The sequence below is a fragment of the Pteropus vampyrus genome, unplaced genomic scaffold, assembly GCF_000151845.1.
Source record: "Pteropus vampyrus isolate Shadow unplaced genomic scaffold, Pvam_2.0 Scaffold7, whole genome shotgun sequence".
NCBI classification, from domain to species: domain Eukaryota; kingdom Metazoa; phylum Chordata; class Mammalia; order Chiroptera; family Pteropodidae; genus Pteropus; species Pteropus vampyrus.
The window spans coordinates 5,758,450-5,774,965 of NW_011888788.1; the positions used below are offsets into that span (position 1 = coordinate 5,758,450).

Genomic DNA, 16,516 nt, shown 5'->3' on the forward strand with positions numbered 1-16,516 from the left:
CATGGAGCAAGTGACATTGAGTTGGGTCTTGAAGGATGCTAGTGAGCTTACCAGAGAGGGAATGGGGGAACGATATGAAAGAAGGTGTGGGATTTCCTGGTGTGTTGGAGAATCAGTGAGATTATTTGGCCAAAACACCAGGTGGCCTTTGGACGAATGCCTGGACTTGAGGCCAAGGAATAGAATAGTGATCCAATCATTAACATCCATCACTTGAAATAATGACAGTACATACACTCTAAAAATATTAGTAAGACAAAACAAAATAAATACAATGGCTTTAAGAATCTTTGGACATTTAACATATTGCTAGACCTCATGGAGCACGTGTTCTAAATACTGAGTAATGCATGTTTTTAATTCATAAGCATCTCAAAGTAGGGAGACAGACCCATTGGTATCTTCCATTAGTATGTATCTTTGCTCAGATTTGTGTGTACCTACACAAAATTTGTCACTACAGAATTAACTTGTATTACTTTACCTAAAATGCGGAAATATGATGGAATGCTTATAAATATAATAGGTTGCCTTTTCAGTTACTAATATTATGTTAGCATCCAAATTTCACAATCACCTATTTGCTAGAACTGGAATACTCAAGATGATTCCCATGGTGGGCAATCGATGCTGGTTGTAAGATAGGGATTCAGCTGGGATGTCAACTGAAGCACCTTATTATCTTTTCCCTGTAGCCCTTCTCCTTGTGGCCTGGGTTTCATACAGTGTGGGGACTGTATTCAAAAGAGGGAGCATTACAAATGTGGCAAAGTGGAAATTGCCAGTGCCCTCAAGGCCAGCACTCAGAGATCCCGGTTGACGGTTGACGACTCTCAGGCTCCCGAGGCATTCTGTTTATCAGAGCAGTCACAGAGATGGCGGTTTTTTTTGTTTGTTTGTTTGTTTGTTTTTTGCATGTGGCTCAACATGTCCCTCAGCCCCACTATTGATGGAAACTTTTTAGTTCATCGTTCATTACTAATTGGGTCTCTTAATACTTTGACGTTCGAATGCTCCTAAGAGTCACTACCATTAGTTACTTGCTGTCCAGTCTGTTGTTGAGAGAGCCCAGTCTTGTGCCACTGAAGATTTTCTTGGAGGGGCTTGTTTCAGAGCAACTGTGATTAGTGTAGGCAATGGCAGGTGAGTAGAGAACATCAGTATACTGAAGATTATGTGCAAGGACTCTCTGAGCCTGCCCATTCCTCTGAGGCTAGAGATTTCTTTCCACTTTCCACAAGGCTCTGCTTGACCTACCTTATGCCTTCTAACTTCTTAGCCATTTCTCTCATTCTCCAGCTTTGTCTTTTTTTTTTTTTTTCTAGTTACTGCATTGTACCACTATTCCTCCTACCCGTGTCCTGGCTTTCCATGTCCCTGTGACAAGAAGGATGTCTTCTCTCTCACCACCTGTCATTTAACTTATGACTTAGTCTTCAGATTTTAGCTCAAGTATCACTTCCTCAGGGGAGCATAGCACCCTTTGAATTAAGTCTCATCCCCTGTTCCATGTTCCTTTCCTTCATTGTACTAATCATAATTTGTAGTTTTATACCTGTGTGGCTCCTCAGTCGTTATCTACCTCCCAGTGTAGTCCCTAGAAGGCCAAGGAATGTGTCAGAATTCTTCAGGGTGGCGATGGCTGTGCATGTTAGGTACTGGCAAATATCTGTTGTTTGTATGAATTAAAAATCAGAGGTAGTCACCCTGAGAGAGTAAGGATTAAGGAGAAGGAATCTTTATCTTGATGAAGGAATTTAAAAGTAGCCTATTTTAGGGACTATGAGGACATAATTTCCCAGGGAGCCTCCCCACAATGGTGATTTGTTAAGTCAGTGAAATCTTATCATTAAGAACATACTGGTGGAGGGTATGCAGTAATTTCTGAGATGTGGCCTCAGTTCCCTAACCAGAGGTCTTAGTGATGGCCAAACTTTGTGACTGTGGGGCTAGAACTGCTCATTCCATTCCTGTTTACTCTCCCACGAAGCCAGTATCTTGTTTGACTGTAAGTCAAAGATCAGTTAGATTACAATTTAGGTTATGATGTGCTTGTCAGCATAATCTTCATGAGATAACCCCAGCTATAACTTTCTGTTCAGTTCCGTGGCGCACTATCTAAAAACAAAGTTGGTGGAAGAATCAAAACGGTAGAAGAGAAACAGTAAGGTAGAGTAAGAAATGACTGAGACTGTTTTACTCAGAGGTTCTTTATCCTTTGAATTCTAGCATTTTTCAATTCCCCACTTTCAGAGATTAAGACTAAGACGGAGAGCAATATGTTTCAGTTAATTTATTTCCCTGAAATAACTTAATTCAGTAAATACACTTTGAATACTCTCTCTCTCTATATATATATATCAGTTAAGGGTGTAAAAATGAATACAAGTTGGTATATGACCTTGAAGTTTATACCTACCCAGAAAATATGGCCTGCTCCAGCGCCTGCGCCTGCGCCTGCGCCATGAGGTCCTAATGAAAGAGTCAGATGAAAAGGGCCATAGTAGGATCTCAGTAGGGGCTAGAATAGTCAGGGGTGTTTCTAAAGAGGGGACAGAATTCTAACTGAGTCTCTATGGATGAGTAGATTTAGGAAAGGTTGCACAGAAGGGAGAGAGAGAAGGTAATATAGGCTGGGAAAGCCCCATGTGTGACAGTAAAAGTGAGAGAATGAAAAGCAAGAATGCCCTTTCACACTCCAGAGGCAGTGAATGCCTGTGGGGTAGGGATGAGAGTTTAGAGAGTGAAGAGCTGTGACAAGCCATTAGGTGAGACCCTTGGAGGCCAGGGTGTAAGGACTGAATACCTGAAAGCAGGGGAAGTCACATCATAAAACCTGAGCTTTCAGAACATTATTTCTATGGCAGTTGGCAAGGTGGTTTTGATGAAGAAGTGGTTGGAGCCAGTGAGACTGCCTGGGAGGTTGTAGTGGCTGGCACCAGAGGGGTGGCGATTGAAACCGAGAGGGGGATAAGTGTACAAAATGGGGGTCAGAGGAAGAACTCATGGATTTTACGTCTGGATTTATAGTGGGCAAGAGGGAGGAATAAGAAACAGGGATATTGAACGTGGGTGAATGGAAAATTAGTTCCATAGTCACCACTACCAAGGTTGGGGATGGATGGTCATGCTCAGGTTGAGTGGGCCAGAGGAATGAAATATCTTAGAAGCAATGGCAGGTAACTCGGGATCAGTTGGGAGAAAAAGGCCGGGGATGTAAATTAGCGCATCATCAGAACCTGCTGGATTAAATAGGCTCATAATTAACAAAATTAACAAAAATTTGGAGTTTTACTGGGCATTTTAAGTAGGAAGAAAAAAGAACCTCTACTTCAAATACTGACAAACAGTTCATCAGTAAATTCTATTTGTTCTATATTCAAAACAGATCCCAAAAGTAACTGGTTCATATTCTCTGCATCACTGCCTTCTGGTCCAGTCACCAGACTGGATTCTGCAGCAGCCTTCTAGCTGGTCTCCCTGCATCTGTCCCAGCCCACCTACAGTCTGTCCTCAACACAGTAGCCCAAGTGATCCTTCTAAAATGTCAGGTCATGTTGCCCTGCTCCTAGTCTGCAGTGGCTTCCCACCTCGTTCCAAGCATAAGCCAAAGCCCTCACAGGGCCTTCAGGGCTTGGCATCATCCCTTCCTCTTTATTTCTGACTCCATCTGTTCCTACTCTCCCTTGTTCACTCCATGCTAGCCCCTTTGCCAACTGCCGCTCCTCACACACGCTAGGCTTGCCTCCCTCAGGGCCTTTGCATGTTCTCCCTTGGCCTGGAAAGCTCTCCCTCCCAGTATGTGTAGGACGTGTTCCCTCACCTCCTTCAAATCTTTGCCAGCTGGGGACTTCCTTTACACTCCTAGTTATTTCACGTTGCCACCACCCTGACTTATACTCCCGGCCCCCTTCCCTACTTCAGCCTTTTCCGTTATAGCCTTTAGTATCCTCTAGTATCCAGACCATTTACTCACCTGTGTGTTGTCAGTATATCCCTCCAGAATGGAAGTTCCGTGGAAGTAGGGATTTCTGTCTGTATTGTTCACTGTGGCATCCTCAGCACCTAGAATAGTGACAGATACTCAGTGATCATTCTTGAGTGAATGATCATGAACAAATTCCATGAGAAGTTTCTTTTTTGAGTGGAATTGTGACTTCCTTGAGATCAACTGTCAGTAATTTTCATCTTTATGTCCAGAGATGGTGCTCAATGTTTGTCGAATAAATGAATACAACCTGAAATACTACATGCTCACATTCTTCATTATCAAGTCCCAGAAATTTCCATTACTAAATGGAACATTTATAAAGAGATAGGGGGAAGAATAGTTTTGCTTCATTTAGCCGAGCTTCCACTTTGGGCTGCAGAATTCACATAGCAGTTTGGTAATTCTTTCATTAGTACTACGATTATTAATTGTATGCTATTTAAAAATTTGGCCCCTCAACTCTCAGCTGATGTTTTAGGAGATTATACTGTACAGGGGGCAGAAATTGCTGGAGCTGACTGTAACTATTCATGGCCAATTAAGGAACTGCATTGGCAAGAGACACGGGGTGCCTTGTGGGAGTCCTGGTGGCGGTGGTTCCTGGTCTCTGGGAAACGGCTGCCCCGGGCTCCCTTCTGCAAAAGGGATCTTGATTTGGTTACTTGGTGGGTGCTTTTTATAAATAAAGAGAATCGATAACCTTAAGAGATTTAACTTTGTAGGGTGCTTAACGAGAGAAAGGGAAGAACAAAGGGAAGAAACTACTCTTTATTTGAGAGCATTTACTTGAGAAGCCCCTCTGAAGTTTGCTTTTTGTTTTATTTGGTATCACTTCTCTTCCCAGGGGATGCAGATGTCTTTTGAAAGAATGCATGCAGAAAAATAGGTTGTAGGAGGTCAAAATGAATTCTTGGAAGTTTAACAAGCTCCCAAAGGACAGAGCTGCTCCAGGAATCGGGGCTGTTACCCCTTCTTTCAGGTTGAGATTTGGGAGAACCAACTCTGGGAATCGGGGCTGTTACCCCTTCTTTCAGGTTGAGATTTGGGAGAACCTGCTTCTACTGCCATTGATGTGGTTTGTGGATGACACAACTACACGGCCAGGTTCTTATTTATATGTTTAGGTGGGGCTTAAAGGAATTGAGACAGTAGGGAAATACAGCACAAAGGAACCTGAAAACAACAGTGGCAGATCATGTCTTTGCTTAACTTTAGGGTAAAAACAATCCATAGAAAATCATTACAGATTTTTCTAGCTTGTGAAATTATGGCACAGCCTTGTTTTCAAATATAGTGTCTAAGGGGTCAAAAGAAAGTTCAAGTAAAATTAAAGCCTAGAGAACAAGGCAGTACACATACACAGCCAAAAGATCATCCATGTGACATTCCCTAAGGCTATGGCACGGAGTCAGTTGGCAGGATGTTTAAATCAGTGGCAGAACTATTTTCCTAGTCCTAACTAAAAGTGCAAGAGGTATATTGGGTGTTTGGCCTGGGGTCAAAAGTAATGTGAGAAGAAACATTGGCGACAAGGCTTTTTTTGGTTTTAAAATGTCTTATCTGTGTGTTTGCATTCATTTCTACCCCCATTAAAGAAGACAACTCATGGGGTAACAGAGACAGTGAACTTGGTGTCCAGGGTGAAAATGAATGAGAAACAAAATATTTCTCCAGTGAGTTTTGTGTTGGGAAGCAGAGAATCTGACCCCATGGAGCTCTAAAGAAAGCCTTTCCTACATTTTTGCTACATTGAAGAGGTCACATTCACTGCATAGCAGTTCTTGGAGTGAGTCCTTCACTTTCAAAAATAATTGGTTAAAATGTTTATCTTAAAAAAAAAAGATGTATCGTTAGCGCATTTTCTGTGATGAGCAGAAGAAGGATACTCTGCTGTGTCCTACTTTTTTTCCTCATTGTCTTTTATATTTTTGAAACGTGCCCTTACCTCAAAAATTAACGTAGTGCCCTCACCACATTAATTCTAAACTCATAATGATCACTCTTATCTAGCTGTTATGATGATCAAGGTTCTTTTTTTTCTTGTGTTTTTTCTTCTGCTGTTGCCTAATATTTATAACTGTCTTTTCCTGAGGTTGGGTGGGGAAGAGGATAAGGAGAGAATATACCGCAAAAATCAATCATGCTGTATTCAGTGGCCCAACCTGCTTGTTCATTTTTCCCTCCACCCATCTACCCTACCCACCCACCCACACAAGAAACCATCTGATATTTATTGATCATCTGTTGTAAACCAGGCACTATATTGGGCTCTGGATCTAAGACAGAATAAGCTAGGATCCCTCCCCCATGAAGGAGACCAAATAACACGCATTTACAGTGGAGGGCCTCACAACCTATTCTTGGGGATTTCAGGCAAAGTTTCCAGGAAGAAGTACTATCTCAACTGACACATGACAGATTGATTGAAGTTAGCTGGATGAACTCTGTATGTTGGGGGCTTCTGTGTGGTTAAGGGAGTTCCTAGCACAAGAAACTCAATGTTCTAGAGGTCACATTTTATGTGAGTTGTGTTTCTGAAGTCCTTGCAAATTCAGAATTTCCATAATTCAAGATGGGTATTTCCCTTTAGAAGCTAAGACGGCGCCACCCTGTGGCCACTCTGTAAACAGAGTTTAGCGTTCTCTCCACCCAGCCAACTTCAAAGCTACAATTCTTGAAGAATTTTAACATTGAGTCAAATGAATGTGAGACTGTATTAATGTAATTATATTATCGCAAAGCTACATAAATCAAGGTCACGTGAAATAGAACCAGACACTGTAGAGTCTCAGAGTGCTAGCTCATGGCCCATTTGATGGAGCTGGAAGTTCTTCAGCATGGGTAGCGTGTATACCTAAGGGTGGGAGGAGACTAGGAAGAGGAAGACAGCAGGGAGAAAGAGTGGTGGGAGAGGAAATGGATAAGGAATCAGGGCCTTGATTATCCAAGGCTTATGAACCAAGGCATTGTGAGAGCCTCTGAAGAATGTTAAGGAGGAAATGGCAAGGTTAGCGTTAGGTTTTTGTTAGGCTTTCAGTAGCTGAGAAAGTTGAAATTAGACTAAGGCAATGTCTGGGTTTCAGATATTTGTGGAACATTCCCCTTCGTTTCTAATTAGACTTTGGTTATTAAAAAAATATATAAGCTGTCATGATTTCAAAGTACTTTTAAGGTTTTCGTTTATTTTGTTTGTTTTCGAAGGGCCCGGTAACTGTCTTGGAAGAGACAATGAGATGCATAGCTAACTAGCAAGAAGTTAGATACTCAACCTAGACGTGGGACCTAAGCCTAGAGGAGAATTTGTTAGTGAATCGTACTCGGGGTTCTGTGGTAAAATAGGCTGGGGGTAACACGAGTTAGACAAATTTAAGTAGATTTCTTTACTGTGGGACTTCTTAGAGCCGTAAAAGTATTAATATGTGTTATGAACTTCTAAGATAAACTTAAGGCATGCAGTGTATCCCAAACTTGTTTCAACACTAAGGAAACTTTTTCCTGGAAATAGTCATTATCTGGCTGAGGGCGACTATTCCAAGAAATGTGTATCAGTTACCTAGTGCCACAATAATACTGCATAACAAATAACTATTATTGGAATACAATAATACAAAAACACATTTAGCTTACAAGTTTGGGGGATTCAGCTCATCTTGATCGGGGCTTAGCTTATTTTAGCTTATCTCACTCAGGTGTCTCTGGTCAGCTGTGAGTTGGGCAGGCAGATTCTTCTAATCTTAGCTGAATTTGTTTACATGTCTGGGAGCTCAGCTGGCTGTTGGCTGATCTAGGATGGCTTTAGCTAGGAGGACTGAGGTGACTTGTCTCAGTTATATGTGTCTCTCATCCCCAAGCATGCTAGACCTAGTGTGTTCTCGTGGCCGTGACAAAGGAGCAAGAATGAGAGCAAGCCCAACAGTGCATCTTCAAGCTGTCTGCAAGCGTTTGCTTGTATCATGTTGGCTAATATCTTGTTTACCAAAGAAAGTCAAGGGTCTCATTCCAGAGTGGGAGGGCACTACAAGGTTACATGGCAGAGGATGTAGGTACAGGGAGGGAGAGTAAGGCTCTCTTTGCAATCAGAATAACCTAGGAGCCAGCTTGAGAATTGCTAGGTGAGATCACAGTCAACCGAGAGCAAGGAATGAGGTCAAACTTTATGCCACAGCCACAGACTGTACTTTTAATTCTGATAAGGAATCTCTCAGATAGATGTCTGGGCCATGTCGAAGTGAGAAAAAGTTCATCTGATTCTACGCAGGACTTTTATTATCTTTCTGTAGAATCATTTCAGGACCGAAAGAATTGTGGGCATCAGCTAGTTCTAGTTGCATCATGTTGGAAATGAGGAAACAGAGGCCCAGAGAGGTTAATTGTCCAGCCTAAATCTACACAGCTAGCTAGAAGCAAAGCTGAGCCTTGAATCCAGATCCTATCTCAAGCCATTTGGGTTTTATTACGTTAAAGCTTTGTCGGGGTGGGCAGCATTGAAGGAACTGAAATTATTTATAATCTTTATATGTGAACAATCACATTCCTTCTGAAGGAACTATATATAATATAACTTAAAAAATGTGTATTAAATGTCTTTGGAAGGGTAAAGTAGATAATTAAACATTGAGTTGGTTGCTGAATACTGTGACTGGAGAACCTTTCTTTATTTTCTCCTTGGAGGAAAAGTTGGGGATGGGGTTTGAAGCGAGAAGTGGCCTCGGTTGGTAAGTCATTTTGCTTATCAGAGCCTTCGTTATCCTACCTGTGAACATTAGAAAAGTAAAGCAATATATGGAATGCTTTATGAGTTTGTATGTCATCCTTGCACAGTGGCCAGGCCAATCTTTGTATCGTTCCAGTTTTAGTATCTGTGTTGCCAAAACCAGCACTGACAGGAGATTCTTGGTAATGCATTTTTGTTTTCAGTTTTTCTCTCCTCTGCCCCCTCCTACTCTCAAGAATTTCTGCTGCATCAGTGAAGTCAGCAGAGGACTTCTGAGAAGGGAGCAAGAATTTGTGTTCTAGCTCCTACTTTGTCAAACAACAGATAAAATTGTGAAGGCAGATCTAGTCTTCCAGAATCGAAGCTACATTGACACCTTATTTAGCTGACAAGGGTGGGCAACAGTTTTTTCTATATAAGTAAAATTTTGATCATAAAATTCTACTAAACTCTATCAAATAAATTCACTATATTTTATGATGGAAATACTTTTAGAATATAGCATATATTCCCTGATTTACTAAACAGAATAACCGAAACTTCTCAGCCTCATCCCTTTAGGTATTAGCAGTCGAACTGTGCGGTAACATAGCACTGTGCCTGTAAGAGCTATCTAAGTGAAAGGCGTTATTACTGTTGTTTTGTTTGCTTAGGGACTGCTGGAGTGTATAGGACCACTTGCCATTAAACTAAGTCTTCACAGATATGCTTTATTAATTCTTGTATTTTATTTTTGGAGTGTTTATACTTGCTCATTGTCCGTTGGTCAGCTGTATATTAGGGCCGCTCAAACACAGACTTATTCTTAGATCTGGTCTGTGATACAGGTAACTACCTTTCCCAGGCTCCTTTGCCCCTTGGTGTCTGCGGGGAGACAGAAGGCTGCCTCTCCCTGCCTCACTCTGCTTTCTTTGGTATCTCTAGAAAGAGCTGTGTTTCTTTCATTGCTTCTGCTCTCACCTGGCTTCTCCTTTCTTTATAGCAGTGTTGTTGTTCTAATATCATCTAGTTGGCCCAAGTCTTTGTTCTCTGATTACATCACTCTCTTCCATTAACCCTCCTGCGTATGCAAACTAGCAGCTTTTCAGGATCGCTAGTCTCTCGGGTGCTTCTCTGTTCCCTCTGTGACCTCTCAGACATTCCATCACTCTAACCGGTCCTTTGGTTTGAAAGATCTAGAGTAGCTTCTGTTTTCTGATTGTCTGGTAACAGTTTACTGAGGCTGCCTTCTCTTGCAGCTCTTTTCTCTCCTTCTAATTTGCTTCTTACAGTCTACTGTGAGGACAACAGCCAGGTTACCCAGTTTATTTTATTGGATATAAAAATGCAAACTTGACTGAGCAGTAGTACAGAGTGATTTAGGGCCTAGGCTCTGGCATCAGAATGTTTGGGTCCCAATCCCAATCATACCACTCATTGGCTGTGTGACTCTGGACAGGTTTCTTAACCTCTCTGAGACTTACTTTTTTCATCTGAAAAAAAAAATGCATGTAATTACAGAACCTATGCTGTCTCTTAAGATCAACACTTATTGAAGGGGAAGGAAGGATTTGAGATTGGGCAGAAGGAGTTGAGCTGTGATACAGTCTATTTTTTATTTTATTTATTTTTTTTTGATGCAGTCTTGACAGGAGCCTTAGTAACCCCACAGGTAACAGGTTGGGCCTTTATTCTCTGATGTTGACTGGGGAAGGGGTTCTTGATCTTGGGTGGGGCAGCTTTCTGCAATCTCCCTGCAGCACTTGCAAGAGCAGGGAAATAAGTTCTCCAGCTCCGAAGTGGGATCTGTTCATTACATTACAGAGTCCATGACGCACCTCCGGGTGTATAATTGTGAGATATAAATGATTAACCCATGAGAAGTGGATCGCTTGGTGCCTGGTACCTGGTGAATGCTCAACAGCTATCATTATTAATGAATTTGATATAGACGTTCCAGTAAATAGACTTTATGATGTCTGGTTTTAGCTATAGAGAGTTTTTACAACTTCCTGTCCATGACCCTGTCCTACAGAGTGGAGAAGAAGCCGCATAAGTGGTCTGAGGTAAAATGAGGTTCTATGGCTTCGACATATGGACTTTTAAGTACATTAGTACTGTTAACGTGGTATCTTTACATACGGCTCACCCATAAGTTCTTATATCATTATTCGCCAAGGTATTCGCGATATTTAGCATAAAATTTGATAAGAATTAATACAGCTTTCGTTGTTTTGAATACTTATCCTATAACTGTGGTGCTTAGCATGCATTCTCCTGTTAGTTCTCGGGATGTCTCTGAGGTGCTGAGGTTCCCACTTATGGTGAGGACCTGAGGTCAGTGAGGTTACATGAGCTGCCCGAGGTCCTCCAGCCAAGAAGTGGCCACTGTGTTCTCATGCCGGGCTGCAGCCTCAGGCTTAAGCGAGCTTTTGCTTTTGACTCCACATTTTAACAATTTAAACAGCAGTAGGGGAAACCTTCTCCTCTGAAAATAACTCTAGCAAAGTGTAGGTGTTGTTTTGGTAGAAACATTTCAGCTGCTGCCATGAAAATCTTCTCCCAAATGGCTTTGTGAGAACAAAGCTGTGCAGGCTCTGCTTGTGTTTATGATTTGAGCCTTATGGCTCAGCCGCAACACAAATGATTTGTTTTCCTGGCCTTGTTGGCAAAGCAATTTAATTTCTGGATTTCCCCAAGGAAGAAGTCTAAACAAATAAATTTCTTTATAATTGGATGTTTAAAGAGGAGCCACAAGGAAAAGTCCAAATGGGAAGCCAGGTATGTTTTCTTTCACTGAATGATACAGAAGCGGGGGCAGAGCATAAGTACACAGATATACTTCACTTGGCAGTTTCACTTTCTAATAGTTGCCTTTCTGTTCTTCATCAGGAAATGATTATTATAATCAAGTAAAGCCCCACAAGCAAGGTGGGTGTTTATAAGTGTGTGTTACTGGAGAATAGCAAATTAGGTCACCGTTTGTATATATCTAAATAAAGGTAATACTTTCTTTTCTGTAGAAAAAAATTTTTTTTTCAAAATCGGCTTTATGGTACTAATGAGAAGTCTAGGATATAAGGTAAGGGATTCATAAGAGTGTGTTCTGAAAAGCCCTATTTGTTTGATGTGTCAGGATTAGTTTTGACAGTTTATAACAGAAAAATGTAAAAAAAGAACAGTGACTTAAGATAGAAGTTCATGGAAAAGAAATTCAGTGCTAGGCATGCCATGATTTCACAGTATGATCAGGAGCCCAGGTTTCTTTCATTCTGTCCCACTGTCTTAATCATGTAGCTTCCATTTTCAAGGTCACTTGGAGCCAGTTAAGTTTCGGCCATCATTCATACCCACAGTCCAGATGTGTAGCAGAAAGGAGTTAGAAGAAAGGAGCCCTCTTAGTTGAGGGAGCTTCCTCAATTTCTGCAGACTTGCTGGATATTCCATACAATACTTCCATTTATATTTCACTGGTCAATACTGGGTCACATGGTCATACCCAGCTGCAAGAGAGCCTAACAGTATATTCTTTAGGTAAGCACACTTGAGGCTGTCTTACTGATGAATAAGAAGAAAATGGATATTGAATGATAATTAGCAGGTGCGCTATGTTTAAGATTGTAAACTAATGCCTTGACTAAAATTTAGACGTGTCGGAGTTAACATTAAAAGGTGACTGTTTTTGGTGTGTTCTCCTGATAATCCTCAGAATCTTCAGTGGGTTTATGTGCATCAGAACATACAGAGCTCCTGAATGTGCCTCAGTCTTACTGCCTTTACTGGGAGAAGTAATGGCACACTTTTTTCATATCATTCAGTAATTATCGATCAAGTACCATGTGCCATGTACTGTGCCACATAGCAGTGTCTAGCAGCTAGAACATTTCCCACATTTATTTGATCACCTTCTCCCCGCACCCCCTGGCCTTGTAAAGCCTATTAACACTTCACGGAAGTATTTTAAGGGACCTAGTTTGGTAAGTGTTTACCTGAAGGAGCTCATTAGTCCGAGAAGCCTCACATCCTCAGCATAGGAATTGAAAAAGTGTGTCAGTTATCTGTTGCTGCATAAAAACCACCTCAAAGTTCAATACTTTAAAACAATAAGCTTTTATTATTGTTCACAAGTTAATGGGTTTGGCTGGGTGGCTCTTGTGGTCCTGGCTGGGGTCACGCTGAGCACATCTGTGGTCAGCTGTAGATTGGGAGGAGGTGTCTCTGCTGAACTTGGCTGAACATGCTCACTTGCTTCTGTGTTCCTGGAGGCTGACTGGTCTAGGATGACATCAGCTGGGGCCCTGGGATTTTCTCCACATGGTCTCTTCATCATCCAGCAGCTTAGTCCAGGCTTCTCATGGTAATCACATGGTCCAAGAGAGTATGCAGAAATACATGAAGCCCCTTGAAGCCAAGACTCAGAATTTATGCAGCCTAACTTCTCTGTCAAAGCAAAATCACAAAATCACAAAATCAGCCCAGATTAAGTTGGGGATGTAAACTCAATCTTTTGTTGAAAAGAGCTGCAGTCATATTGCGAAGGACGTAGAAAGCTGAAGAAGTAGAGATTGGAGCTATTTTTGCAGTCAGTCTAATACAGTGTCCCAAGAAGGGACACTGATCCTTTCTGTATTTTTCCTCCCTCTCTTTCCATCTAACATGCCCAGTCAAAATTTCTATGCATTGAACATGTTCATAGCTATGTTGATGTAAATTAAATCAGTTGTCTTTAGCCACCTCAGTATGTTGGAATCCCTAAAGCTCAGTCACTACTCATGGGTAAGACCTTGAGTAGGTGGGCTTTGTGAGGTCACTTGCTGTTCTTTAGGACAGCAATAGTGCTCCATTTCCTGTATGCTTTATAGCTAAACTACCAAGGAATAAGATGTGTGACATAAATGTAACCTCTAAAAGACTATAATTCAGTTGTGCTCACTTGCTCTTCCTTGCTTTTGTCAAGTGCCTCCTAAACATGTAAAACTAATAAAAACAATATGGACAAGAAGTCGCAAATAAGTAGAGAGTGGTTTGAGCCAGCCAGTAGCAAACATAGACTGTTTATTGTTCTAGTCCCCATATTTTAGTCTGTTAAATTGTTCTATTCATATGTACTGTGGAATGTCAGAATAATAACACTTTAAAAATTATGAGAGTCGTTAAGAAGACCTTTGTAAGTCTTCAGTGCCTCTTCAGTTATTTGACATGGATGCTTTTGTTCTTAATCTTCGGTTTGTTTCAGGTAGTGCCAAGGGGCAGATCTGATGCTATGTCTTGCCTGATATGCTCTGTAACGTTGGCGTGTTACAACATCTGAAAAGTGCAGTCTACTTATCCATGATGTGAGCAGATGGTGATACCTATCTCAGTGTATTCATGAAGTCATACAAAGGTGTCATGCATGACCATTACTCATAATACCTAACAATGGCATGACGTGGTACTAACCATGTGTTGGGAATAGTTCTCAACAAACCTATAAGTTAGGTGCTATTATAATCTCATTCTTAGATGATGCAAATGAGGCACAAAAATGTTAAGTAACATGCCCAGGTTGCACAGACCTGAGGTGTGTACCTAGGAACCTGGTGCCGTTATCCTGTTGCAGAGTCAGGCTGAAGAACTGCCTCTGCAGGTGTGAACACATGGTTGTTTAAAAAGTGAGCGAAGTAAAGTTCTGATTTTAACAAAATTGAGAGGGATGGGATCAATGACTTAGATTTTAAAAATTAACTTTGGACTCTTAGTATAGAGCTTGCCCTGGCAATTTACATAGCTCTTTCTTGCAGGTACATTTGACATTTTCGAAAGCAGTCAGATTGTATTATCTGTTCTTTGAGGGGTTACTGGGCTGTGTGCATCTCGAAAGTTACATTTGCAATTGGCATTAATTTCATTGTTAGCCATTTTCCTTCACATTAGTTACAGGGTCTTTTTTTCTTTTTCTTTTACTTTTTTTTTTTTTTTTTAAGTCTAGCTGGGTTCTAATGGAGATTATAATTTGTGGGATTAGATGGGACAAATCAAATTCATTGTACAGGAAGCCGTATTAGTTACAGAGAGAAAACTCAGAGCTTGACTGAACTGTGTGGATCTCTAATCTAGTATCACTGAGCAGTGTTTTCTTTCCTTCCCCATTTTAGTCCAAAATGCCCATTAAACTGGAATGGGGTGAAGAGTCACATGATGTTAATAGGGAGTGACTTTCCCACTACGTTTTATGATTCACCCGAGGGAGTTACACTAAACTACATGAACAAAGGGAGGCATTCCCCTGGAAGCCAAAAGCAGAGATAATTATATGAAAAAAATATAAATAAGTGATGCCATTTGCTCTTATATTTGTCTTAATCTGTTGGGACTGCTATGACAAAATACTATAGACTGGGTGGCTTTTAAACAATACATTTATTTCTCACAGTTCTGGAGGCTGGAAGTCTGAGATCGGGGTGCCAGCATGGTCAGGTGAGGGCCCTCTTCCAGGTGGCAGACATCTCCTTGTGTCCTCATGTGGCAGAAGGGGCCCTTTTATAAGAGCACTAATTCTATTCATGAGGGCTCTACCCTCATGACCTAAGCACCACCCCCAAAACTCACCAGCTAGTAACGTTTGGGGGTTAGGATTTTGTGAATATTGGGGGGACAAAAACATTTAGACCATAGCAATATTCAAGCAGAATTTTAAGAAGTTATTGCATGTAATTTAAACAAAAATTCTTTTTACTGAAGCAGTATTAAGAACACAGCAATTCTTGGGATGCTACATGAATCAGGAAGAATGTTAAAATGTTGGAGCAACCACATGCTCAGTTGTAAATACATTTTTTTCTTATGGGTAAGAATGGCAGCCTCACTTTGAGCATTTAGTAATTGAAATATTAGGATCTCTAAGTAAAGAGGAAAGGAAGCTATAATGGAATTCAAGACAGGGCACTTGATTTTCTGGCTTCCAGAGGATCGGATGGGTTTAAAACACTCCTCTATTGGCTGCATTTTTCATTTTTTTTTTTTCTTTAAAAAAAAAAAAGAACATAAAGAATAACAAGGAGGTTTTTTTTTTTTTTTTTTTTAACCTATATAAGAGCCCATGAGAAGTCTCTTCATCTTATCTTGTAATTCACAGGCTAGAGGATCAAGTTTGAATATATCATTTACCTAGGTACAGAATACTACTAATTTTACTACTAATAATTTATATGGAATTCTTGCCATATGCCAGGTACCATTTCAGTGCTTTATTTGTAATAACCCCTTTATCCTCACAGTAACCCTTTGAAGTAAATACTATCATTATTGCTATTTTACAAGTAAGGAAATTGAGGCACGAGATCTTAAGTAAATTGCCTAAGCTCACACAACAGATTAGTTTGAAGCTAGTATTCAAACCCAGACTATTTTAAGTGCTACACTACAGTGTTTCCCAGGTATCAGTCATTCAGATAGCACCTCATGCTTTTTGCCATGATTGTATTCCACTTCTATTATTATTTATTGTTTTCCACTTTTTCCACACAAATAAATGTATTTAAATCACTACCTTAAATGGAAAATTATCATGTGCCACAAATAATAGAGATAGCCAATAAAAGTTAAAAAATGAAAACCAAATAGTGTCATTCAATCCTGAGTAGATGAACCCTTCTCTTTCTTGAGAGAGATGGGTGGGGTTGCGGGGGATAGAGAGGTGAAGGGAGAGGGAGGAAAGGAGGGAAGGACAGACATGAGAGGACACATGAGAGACAGAGAGAGAGGGAGAGAGAGAGAGAGAGAGAGAGAGAGAGAGAATGAGAGAGAGAGAGAGAGATTGATTGGTTCCTACTGAGGCATTCTGAGTTATT

At 40.8% G+C, this 16,516-nt stretch overlaps 1 protein-coding gene and 1 non-coding gene across 2 annotated transcripts in view; one reads left to right on the forward strand and one right to left on the reverse strand.

Moving 5' to 3' along the window:
- PLCB4 (phospholipase C beta 4) overlaps positions 1–16,516 on the forward strand; it is a 393,600-nt gene that overhangs the window by 67,928 nt on the left and 309,156 nt on the right. The gene's annotated exons all lie outside the window — the stretch shown is intronic.
- Positions 8,768–8,871, reverse strand: LOC111746874. The gene has a single exon (XR_002783291.1). It is a non-coding gene; the product is annotated as a U6 spliceosomal RNA (small nuclear RNA).